A 12403-nucleotide genomic window follows, 5' to 3' on the forward strand; every position below is an offset into this window, starting at 1 on the left:
CAGTAAAAAGATTTCCCAAGGAAATGATAGAGCTGCTTCTCTATGGATTTTTTTTTTTTTTGCTTCCCTTTAATAATTCAGCTTCTTTCTCTGTCCATGGTATTTGACCAAATGAAATCTGTACCCATATAAACCCTAGGGTTGTCCTTGCCCAGGAAAAATACTCAGAATATGTTTCTTCTATACCAGGTTGATTACAAAGATAAAGGTTAAAATTTAGATTTTTGCGTGCCTTATTAAGGACACATGGCTAGCGTGAGTCTCTTTAAACTTTGCAGATTGCTTTGAACATTTACTAAAATATGAACAAGCTTAGCTATACCATAATTACCTTTCACATTTCACCATGACTGTACTTTAACACTTTCTTAAAAATGAGGATATGTCCCTTTGATTAAGTTTCCAGAAAATGCTCTTGCCCCTTTCCTCTTCTTAGTCAAACTCGATCCTTTCACTCTTTCTTTGCCTGCTTTGAGGACCCATCCTCTCTCTGACTTTATCTCAGATCATACATATCGGTATCCATTGACTGTTCTCCTCTAGATATGAGGAAGCGTAGGGTGAGCCTCAATATTTGAGTGTTTAAAAACTGTAAATTGGGCAGCCCCGATGGCCCAGCGGTTTGGTGCTGCCTTAAGCCCGGGGTAAGATCCTGGAGACCCAGGATCGAGTCCCACGTCGGGCTCCCTGCATGGAGCCTGCTTCTCCCTCTACCTGTGTCTCTGCCTCTCTCTCTTTCTGTGTCTGTCTTGAATAATTAAATAAAATCTTTAAAACTAAGAAATAAAAAAAATAAAAACTGTAAATTGACTGAGGAGCCTTCTTCCCTGTTTTGGAGAAGCAGTTGGTAGTGGTTTCTTAACCTCACATTGCCTGGGGGTTCATATCCCAGCTTAGCCACTTACTAAATTGGGTGAATTTGGGCACATAACTTCACTTTTCTGTGCCTCTATTTCCCCCCATGTAAAAGAGGGATAATAAAAGCATCAATCCCACTGGGTTGCTGCGAAGATTAAGGAGTTGGCATTTTTAACTGCTTACGACAGTACCTGGCACACATAGTACATGTACCATGTATAAGCCATCATTCAATCATCACTAGCTTCATCCACTCACTTCTGAGTTCTTCCTGCTGTTCTTTTGGGGAGATGATTTCACATCTGTACTTTGCCACTGGGGGTCTCTCTTGTGTTTCAACCAACTGTGTCATTCTGCATCCTGAGAAGAAAAATCCTCCGTGGGGATCCCTGAGTGGCGCAGCGGTTTGGCGCCTGCCTTTGGCCCAGGGTGTGATCCTGGAGACCCGGGATCGAATCCCACGTCGGGTTCCCGGTGCATGGAGCCTGCTTCTCCCTCTGCCTGTGTCTCTGCCTCTCTCTCTCTCTCTCTCTCTGTGTGTGTGTGACTATCATAAATAAATAAAAATTAAAAAAAAAAAATCCTCCGTGGATGCTTGGTTGTCAGGTGCTGCCAGGATTCAGGAGGGCAGATTGCTGTTTTCACTGTCCCAAACTCAGGCCCAAGCCTGGAGGTGCATTTGGCTGTTTCAAACAGCCTCCCCCTCAAATGACCCCCAGAACATCTTTTGTTTATTCTACCCCAAACCAGGTTGCCTCCTGAGCCTTCTCTTTCCAACTTAATTACATTCCACTCCTCAGAGGTGGGAAAGAAAGGATGAAGTGCTAATCCTGATTCCACCATCATCTGGAAGTTTGACTTGGAAAGGAGAGGAATGAGTCAGGGAGAGAGAGGATGGGAAGAGAAGACCACATGTGGGCCACTGATAAAATAATTAAAATTGATAAAAATCTTCATGTCCTTTGTCATTGAGGTTCTCAAGTTTTCCTGTACATTAGCATCACCTGCAGAGCTTTTAAAAATCTGAATGCCGGGGGTCCCTGGGTGGCTCAGCGGTTTAGTGCCTGCCTCCTGGAGCCCCAGGATGGAGTCCCGCATCAGGCTCCCTGCATGCTTCTCCCTCTGCCTGTGTCTCTGCCTCTGTGTGTGTGTGTGTGTGTGTGTGTGTGTGTGTCTTTCATGAATAAATAAATAAAAATCTTAAAAAAAAATCTGAATGCCCCAGATGCATCCCAGACCAAATACCTCAATCTCTTGGGCAGGACCATATATTATAGCTTTCTTATTTTTAACATTTTAAGACAAAGTAAAGACTAATAATAACACGCTCTGGACTGTATAAGGAATGAAAATATATGCCTTAACAGTAACATTATTGACAAATGGGGGGGGAACCCTAAAGGCATTCTTTTTATCTATTTAGCATCAAGTAAATCTAAGAATGAGATGATAATAAAATGAGGTGATGATGATCTGAGGAGTTCTACCTCCAGACAAGATCCCAGGAGCAGGCCCATGTCTTGTGCCTCTTGCTGTGGCAGTGAGGACGATAAGAGAAGGGACTGTTCTGTGGTTGAAAAAAACAAGATATAAAGAATGGTGTGTTTAGATATTTGGGCCATTTTTATATTTGCTTATTATTTATTTGTTTGTTTGTTTGCTGATTATTTAATGTCACTCCTTGCCCATGCTTAGTTTAGATTTTCTGCTTAAAAGCACTACTCTTCAAAAAGTAAGAGCAAAAGAAAGGAATATAGTTGTCAGTACTCTGTCATCCATTAAAAATATCCTGTCTTCTCAAGCAGTGGGTTAAGCTTTTGAAATTCTTTTTTAAAAAATGTTTGTTAAAAAAAAAAAAAAAGAAAATATAAAAAATGTTTGTTTGTTTGTTTGACAGAAAGAGAGCATGCGAACGGGAGGGAGGGAAAGGGAGCTGTAGGCAGAGGGAGAGGAAGAAGCAGTGTCCCCCACCCCCGCCCCCGCAAGCAGGGAGCCTGATGTGGGGGCTCAATCCCAGGACCCCAGGATCATGACCTGAGCCAAGGGTAGATGCTTAGCCTATGGTGCCACCCAGGCACCCCAAGCTTTTGAAATTCTTAAAGATTTATTTATTTACTGGCGGAGGCGGGGTAGAAGGATACAGAGAGTCCTAAGCAGACTCCATGCTGAGCCCAGAGCCAGATGCTGGGCTCGATCTCACCAACTGAGCTGAAACCAAGAGGCAGACATTTAACTAACCTAGGTGTGCCAAGCTTTTGAAATTTTTATGCTTCAAGTGTTTTTAGCCTTTTTGTGGATTTTTAATACTGATATTTAGATTATGGCATATTACCAAATAAGAACATATTTGTTACCTACAAATATTTACCTATTTAAGAAAAATCAAATATATACACATACATAAATTCCTATGCAAATATAGACAGGCAAGGGCACCTGGGTGGCTCAGTGGTTGAACCTTTGGCTCAGGTCATGATCCCTGGGTCCCAGGATCGAGTCCCGCATCGGGCTCCCTGAGGGGAGCCTGCTTCTCCCTCTGCCTATGTCTCTGCCCCTCTCTCTGTGTCTCTCATGAATAAATAAATAAAATCTTAAAAAAAATATTTAAAAAAAGGTAGACAGCCATTTTATATTATTTGAGAATTTTAAAAATCTCATCTCTCTTTTTGATAGTCTTTTTAGTATGTTGTACTGATTTGAACAATGTCCTTGGCTTTTTGTTCCCTTCATAGTTTAAATATGCCATTTTTTTAGAACTTGTTTTTAAATGCCTTAGATAATTATTATATACATAATGTGTCAAAAATACTGCTATGTGGGAACACATCAGGCCCCCTATCTTGCTGCCATCACATTTCTTGTGGCTCAATTACAGATATTTTTGTGTACTTGCTCTTTTAAAATTCTAGTTATAGCACTCCTTATAATACAGTTTCTATCTCTCTCTCATCAGGATCATTAACAGATACAATGTCAGCACTGCTTTGTGTTGTTTTGTTGACTTTTCCATTCTCCTTGAGACATCAACACCTTACAATACTGTATTATTAATTATAGTCACCATACTGTTCATTAAATCCATGACTATTTTATTTTATAACTGGAAGTTTGTACCTTTTGAACCCCGTCACCCATTTTTCCCACCTCCTAATCCTCACCTCTGCTCTGGCAATCACCACTCTGTTATCTGTATCTATGAACTTGAGGTATTTTTGCTTATTTGTTTGTTTTTAGATTCCACATACAAGTGAAGTCATATGGTATTGTCTTTCTCTGACTTATTTCACTAATCTGATGCCCTTAAGGTCCATTTATGTTGTAGCAAATGGCAAAGTTTCCTCCTTTTTATGGCTGAATAATATTCCGTTGTGTATGTATATAAAATCTCATTTTCGGGATCCCTGGGTGGTGCAGTGGTTTGGCGCCTGCCTTTGGCGGGGGGCGCGATCCTGGAGACCCGGGATCGAATCCCACGTCGGGCTCCCTGCATGGAGCCTGCTTCTCCCTCTGCCTGTGTCTCTGCCTCTCTGTCTCTCTCTGTGTGACTATCATGAATAAATAAATAAAATCTTTTAAAAAAAATCGCATTTTCTTTATTTATTCATCAATGAACACTTAGATTTCTTCATATCCTTGCTATTGTAAATAATGTTGCAATGAACATGTGAATGCAAATATCTTTTCCTCATTATTTTCCCTTTCTTTGGATAAACACCCAAAAGTGGGGTTGCTCAATCATATTTTGATTTTTTTGAAGAAATTTGCATTCTCAACAAAAGTGCACAAAGGTTCTCTTTTCTCCACATTCTTGCCAACACCTGCTATTTCTTTTTGAGAATAGTCATTCTGGGGATCCCTGGGTGGCTCAGCGGTTTAGTGCCTGCCTTAGGCCCAGGGCCTGATCCTGGAGTCCTGGGATCAAGTCCCACATCAGGCTCCCTGCATGGAGCCTGCTTCTCCCTCTGCCTGTGTCTCTCATGAATAAATAAATAAAATCTTAAAAAAGAAAAAAAAATCTTAAAAAAGAGAGAATAGTCTTTATGACAGGTGTGAGGTGCTAGCTCATTGTGGTTTTGATTTGCATTTCCCTGATGATGAGTTAATGCTGAACATCTTTTCATATGTCTGTTGGCCATCTGAATTTCTTCTTTGGAAAAATGTCTATTCAGATCCTCTGCCCATTTTTTAAGACAGCTGATTTTTTTTAAATTTAAGATTTTATTTTTTTAATTTTGAGTAGGCTCCATACCCAACATGGGACTCCAAGATCAAGAGTCACATACTCCACCAACTGAGCCAGCCAGGCACCCCAGATCCTCTGCCCATTTCTTAATAGGATTGTTTGTATTTTTGCTTTTTAGTTATTTTTTTAAGATTTTATTTATTTATTCATGAGAAATAGAGAGAGAGAGGTAGAGACACAGGCAGAGGAAGAAGCAGGCTCCATGCAGGGAGCCCGATGCAGGACTCGATCCCAGGACTCCAGGATCATACCCTGAGCCGAAGGCAGATGCCCAACCACTGAGCCACCCAGGTGTCCCTGATTTGTGGATGTTGAATCACCTTTGCATCCTAGGAATAAACCCCACTTGGTCATGGTGAATGATCCTTTTAATGTACTGTTGGATCCTATTAGCTAGTATCTCAGTGAGGATTTTTGCATCCATGTTCATCAGGGATGTCAGTCTGGAATTCTCCATTTTAGTGAGGTTTTTGTCTGGTTTTAGAATCAAGGTAATGCTGGCCTCGTAGAATGAGTTTGGAAGTTTTCCTTCCATTTCTATTTTTTTTAACAGTTTAAGAAGAATAGGTATTAATTCTTCTTTAAATGTTTGGTAGAATTCCCCTGCGAAGCCATCAGGCCCCAGACTCTTATTTTGGGGGAGATTTTTTATTACTGGTTTTTTTTTTCATTACTGATTTGATGTTTTTGTTGGATATGAGTCTATTCAAATCTTATATTTCTTCCTGTTTCAGTTTATATGTTTCTAGGAATGCATCCAATTCTTCCAGATTGCCCAATCTGTTGGCATATAATTGCTCATAATATTCTCTTATAACTGTATTTCTTCAGTGTTGGTTGTGATGTCTCCTCCTTCATTCATGATTTTATTTATTTGGGTCCTTTCTCTTTTCTTTTTTATAAGTCTGGCTAGGGGTTTATCAATCTTATTAATTCTTTCAAAGAACCAACTCTGGGACCCCTGGGTAGCTCAGTGGTTTAGGGCCTGCCTTTGGCCCAAGGTGTGATCCTGGAGTTCCAGGATCGAGTCCTGCATCAGGCTTCCTGCATGGAGCCTGCTTCTCCCTCTGCCTGTGTCTCTGCTCTCTCTCTCTGTGTCTCTCATGAATAAATTTAAAAATCTTAGGAAAAAAACAAACAAACAAACAACTCCTAGTTTCATTGATCTGTTTACTGTTGTTGTTTTTTTTACATCTCTATATAATTAATTTCTGCTCTAATCTTTATTATTTCCCTTTTCCTGCTGGTCTTAGGCTTTATTTGCTGTTCATTTCCCAGCTCCTTTCAATGAAAAGTTAGGTTGTGTATTTGAGACTTTTCTTGCTTTGTGAGGTAGGCCTGTACTGCAATATACTTCCCTCTTAGGACTGTCTTGCTGTATTTTAGACTGTCATGTTTTCATTTTCATTTGCTTCCATATACTTTTTTTTTTTTAATTTTTATTTATTTATGATAGTCACAAAGAGAGAGAGAGAGAGGCAGAGACACAGGCAGAGGGAGAAGCAGGCTCCATGCCGGGAGCCCGATGTGGGATTCGATCCCGGGTCTCCAGGATCACACCCTGGGCCAAAGGCAGGCACCAAACCGCTGCGCCACCCAGGGATCCCGCTTCCATATACTTTTAAACATTTCTTCTTTAATTTCCTGGTTGACCCATTCATTCTTTAGTAGGATGTCCTTTAACTTCCATGTATTTGTGGTCTTTCCAAATATTCTTTAGTGGTTGACTTCAAGTTTCATAGTGTGTGGTCTGAAAATATGCATTGTATGATCTCAATCTTTTTGTACTTATTCAGGGTTGATTTGTTACCCAGTATGTGATCTATTCTAGAGGATGTTCCTTGTGCACTCAAAAAGAATGTATTCTGCTGCTTTAGGATGAACTATTCTGAATATATTTGTTAAGTCCATCTAGCCAGTGTGTCATTCAAAGCTATTGTTTCCTTGTTGATTTTCTGCTTAGATGATCTGTCCATTGCTGTAAGTGAAGGGTTAAAGTCTCCTATTATTATGGTACTATTATCAATGAGTATATGCTTATTATTATTTGATTTATATATTTAGGTACTTCCAAGTTGAGGACATAAATATTCACAACTGTTAGATCTTCTTGATGGATGGACCTCTTACTTATAATATAGTGCCCTTCTTCATATCTTGTTATAGTCTTTGTTTTAAAATCTAGTTTGTCTAAGTATGGCTATTCTGGCTTTCTTTTGACATCCATTGGCCAGATAGACGGTTCTCCATCTCCTCATTTTCAGCCTGCAGGTGACTTTAGGTCTAAAATGGGTCTCTTGTAGGCAGCATATAGATGGATCTTGTTGTTTTTTTTTAATCCATTCTGATACACTATGTCTTTTGACTGGAACATCTAGTCCATTTATATTCAGAATTATTATTGAAAGAAATGAATTTAGTGCCATTGTGTTCCCTGTAGAGTTGGTGTTTCTGGTAATGTTCTTTGGTCCTTTCTAGTCTTTCTTGCTTTTGGTCTGGTTTGTTTAGTTTTGTTTGTTTGTTTGTTTGTTTGTTTGTTTTTCTCCTCGAAGAGTCCCCCTTAAAATTTCTTGCAGGGCTGGTTTAGTGATCCGCAAACTCCTTTAGTTTTTGTTTGCCTGGGAAGCTCTTTATCTCTCTCTCTATTCTGAATGACAGCCTTGCTGGATAGAGTATTCTGGGCTGCATATTTTCCCCAGTTAGCACATTGAATATTTCCTGCCATTACTGTCTGGCCTGCCAAGTTTTGGTCAACAGATCTGTTGCAATCTGTCTCCTCTTGTAGGTTAAGGACTTTTTTCCTTGCTGCCTTCAGGATTCTTTCCTTATCTGTGTATTTTGTGAATTTGACTCTGCTATGCCTTGGTGATGGTCAGCTTTTGTTGAATTTAATGTGAGTTCTCTGTGTTTCTTGGATTTTATTGTCTGTGTCCTTCCCCATATTAGGGAAGTTTTCAGCTATTTTTTGTTTGAATAAACCTTCTGTCCTTTTTTCTCTCTCTTCATCTTCTGGGACTCCTATGATATGAATGTTATTACATTTTAATAAGTCACTGAGTTCCCTAAGTCTACCTTCATATTCCACTAACTTTCTTCCCCTCTTCTTTTCAGCTTCATTATTTTCCATAATTTTATCTTCTAGATCCCTAATTCACTGGTCTGCTTTGTCCATCTCCATTTTCATGGCCTCCACTTGGGATCACACCTCAATTGTACTATTTTTAATTTTGGCCTAACTAGATTTTAGTTCTTTTATCTCTGCAGTAAGGGATTCTCTAGTGTCTTCTATGCCTTTTTTAAGCCTAGCAGGTATCCTTATAATCACTGTTTTAAATTCTAGTTCAGATATCTTACTTTTATCTATATTGATTGAATCCCAGATGGTGAGTACTACTTCCTATTCTTTCTTCTGGGGTGAATTTCCCTCTCTCTTCATTTTGTCCAGAAAAGAAAAAAAGAAAAGAAAAACAAAACAAAACAAAAAAACTAGACCTTGGATGTGTCTTGGTCTGTTTGTTAAGAGAATCTAGATCCCAAAATGAAATGAAATGAAAGTAAACAACAACAACAACAAAAATATATATATAAATTTTAAAAATTGATTAAAAATTTTAAAAAGGAATTGAAAAAATAAGAAAATTAATGAAAAAAGAAAAAGTAAAAGTAAATAGGAAACTAGATCCTATTTTTCCCCTAGAGCTGAAGCTTTGTAGCACTCTATGATCAGTAAACTTGGTGCAAAGGAGTTGCTGTTGCTGGTCTTCTGGGGGAGGGGCCTGCTACACTGGTTCTCAGGCTGACTTGTTTCAGTGGAAATATGCTTCCAGGGGTGGGGGGGTGGGGCAGGGCTTGGTGTGAGTGGCTTAGGCCTCCACTTTGTTTTGCTCCCTGCAGGCTTTCAGAGCTGATAGTTGGGATAAATATGGCGGCACCCCCTTTCTAGCCCCAGAGCTGAAAGTTTGCACCCCTACTCTTCAGTGAGCCCTCACAGAAGAGCAATCAATCCCCAGCTTTCATCAGTACCCCGCATTTGCCCTGCCTGTTTATCTTAGGGGCACAACTGAGTTTCAAAACTCCAAATTTTAGGGACTCCCAAAGTGTCCACCTGCACTGTTTTTCTGGGGGAGGGTCTTGCCACACTTTTGCAGTGGTTATGTCCCAAGAAAGCAGTTGCACAACTGTGCAATGGGTTCGTAGTTTATGGCAAAACAGATCAGAAACCCGACACCAAGACTGCTATTCTCATCTGGCTTCCCTGCTCCTGAATATAATCCCAGGGACACCTGGGTGTCTCAGTGGTTGGGTGGCTGCCTTAGGCTCAGGTCATGATCCCCGGATCCGGGATCAAGTCTTGCATTGGGCTGCTGGAAAGAGCCTGCTTCTCTCTCTGCCTGTGTCTCTGCCTGTGTGTGTGTGTGTGTGTGTGTGTGTGTGTGTGTGATGAATAGATAAATAAATCTTTATAAAAAAAGAATATAATCTCAAAAGACACGAGACCTAGTAGTTCAAATCTTTAATATTTATATGGGGGGAAATACTGAAAACATAAAAGGTCACCTGACCCAATTACTGGCTATGAGACCTGGACAAGTTATTCTTTTGAGTCTTAGTTTCCTCACCTGTAAAACTGGATAATATTGGGGACACCTGAGTCGCTCAGTCAGTTAAGCATCCAACTCTTGGTTTCAGCTCAGGTCATAGTCTCTTCATCGTGGGAACTGAGTTCCACATTGGACTCTGTGCTCAGTGTGGAGTCTGCTTCAGATTCTCTCTCCCTCTCCCTCTCACTCACTCTGTCTCTCTCAAAGAAATAAATAAAATCTAGAAAAAAGAAAAACCTGGATAGTATTATCCTATCTTATAGGCAGTCTAGGCATCATAGGAGATAACATATATAACACATGTAATGAAATTCCTGGCATATAAACATAGGTAGTAGTGATTATAATTAGTTCTTGCATATAATAACCAAATCTCTGCCTCAAATTGGCTGATTAATCTATCCCTTACCATGGTACAAAGATCACCCCCAATCCCAATGCTATTGACCTATTTTCAATGTTTAAACTTAGCCAATACGTGCTTTGAAAAAAATCATATTTATTTGCAGATGCTACAGGTATTGGTATTATTTAAATATCTAGCATCAAATATCTAGCATCATTTATTTCTTTTACTATTTAAAAATTATTTTAAGGGCACCTAAGTGGCTCAGTTAAGTGGCTGCCTTCAGCTCAGGTCATAATCTCAGGGTACTGGGATTGAGCCCTACATCAGGCTCCCAGCTTAGTGGGGAGTCTACTTCTTCCCCTGCCCTTCCCTCCTGCTCTGTTCACGTGCTGTCTCTTTCAAATAAATAAATAATTTATTTTTAATTTTATTTTAATAAATTTATTTTTTATTATTCATGTGCTCTCTCTTTCAAATAAATAAATAATTTATTATTATTTTTATTGTTATAAAGGGAAAGGAAAACCCTCATTCCTTTTTTCCCCATAAAATGTCATAGCTAGAAATGTAAATCACTCCAAATCTTGAAAAATATTCATGAGCTCTGAGTGACAATATTATTAGGGAGGACCCAGAGTGGATACCAAGATTTATTTCTAATTTCTTGTCATGGAAATTATAGGTGGCAAGGTGTTTGAAACAACAAATCTGGTTTTGGTTTTTGCTTATTATGTTAATTGAAGCCAGACATTTATTTATATTTTTCATTTAAAAAAAATCATACTGATTTCCAATTTATCTTGTCTTGTATCTTCAGGAGGAATACTGAAGAACCTATACAAATGCTGTTCCAGAGAGAGAGAAGGGGATTTGTGGAGGAAGATAGCAATATCTTTGTTGTGCCAGGTACACACTAAATCTAGTTATAGTCCCACATAAATTTCATGACTGTTGCTATTTCATTTTTGTATTTTCACCAAATTGTTTTAAATGGAGGATTTTAACTTCTCCTGAAATGGAGGAAACAGTTGTGATTGAACTGGTTGCATATACTGGCTCAGAAAAAAAAATGACAGTTGTTTCATATGAAGGTCCAGACAGAGGAGCAGAGAGGAAAATGAACTGAGGCCTGTCTTGTTCCCAGGCATACCTCTGGCTTCTTCCTCTGTGTGCCACTCTTCTGTGTCTCCACAGGGTTCAGCAGGCTATGGTTTCTTTCTTTTTTTTTTTTTTTTTTAAGATTTTATTTATTTATTCATAGAGACACAGCTAGGGAGAGAGAGAGGCAGAGACACAGGCAGAGGGAGAAGCAGGCACCATGCAGGGAGCCCGACGTGGGACTCGATCCCAGGTCTCCAGGATCACACCCCGAGCTGCAGGCGGCGCTAAACCGCTGCGCCACGGGGGCTGCCCCCAGGCTATGGTTTCATAGCCAGTGGCCCAGGCACCTAGCCATCATGGGAGAACCAGGCCCAGGAGCACTTGGGGAAGCACACCTAAGCATCTGATCTACTGAAAGGGAGAGCCACGCAGCTAATCATTAAGGGCATACTCTGTGTGCTGGGCATAGTGTTATGTAGCAGTTTACAGGTAAATGTTGGCTTAATCTTTGGGAAAACTCAAAGAACTCTTATTATCCCCATTTCACACATGAGGAAAGTGCTGCTCAGAGGGAACAGATGAATGTCAAAGATCACATAGCCATAATGTCGTGAACTGGGATAGCCAACCCAGCTCCTCTGATCCTGCTGCCTCCATCACCACAGACCCCTGCCCTAATCCTGCCCTGGAACCCAAAGAAGAAAGAATGCTGGGGGAAACCCTGAACTAGGAGTCAGATGACCTGAATTCTAATCCTGCTCTATAACATACTTGCCATGGGTCTTTAGGAAAGACCCATATCTGAATCTCTAATTCCCCAGCTCTGAGATGGGAATAATACCATTTGCCTTGCTCTTCTCCAGGGACTTTAAAAGGATCTTATGAGATGGTGTGTATAAAAGTAATTTGTAAGATATGAAGAGCTGTCTATGTGTGAGGTTGTAGCATTGTTCTTATCATGCTTAAGGGAGAATTTTCTTCCTCTGTTTCCATAAAATTTATCAGTTTTCACATAGTGAGAAATAGAGTACACTGCTCCATAAATGGCTAACATGCTCCTGATATGAGTACCTGGGCTATTAGTTAAACTCCTATCATTCTCCAGTCTATACCAATGTTGTGCCAACTTAGAGATGACAGCCAGCTCAGCAGGGGGCATGTGGAAATTCTCTTTACCTTGCCTTCAATTTTGCTGTGTACCTATAACTGCTCTAAAAGTAAAGCCTTTTTTTTTTAATGTTTATTTATTTA

Source organism: Canis lupus, chromosome X (assembly GCF_011100685.1).
Source record: "Canis lupus familiaris isolate Mischka breed German Shepherd chromosome X, alternate assembly UU_Cfam_GSD_1.0, whole genome shotgun sequence".
Taxonomy (NCBI): Eukaryota; Metazoa; Chordata; class Mammalia; order Carnivora; family Canidae; genus Canis; species Canis lupus.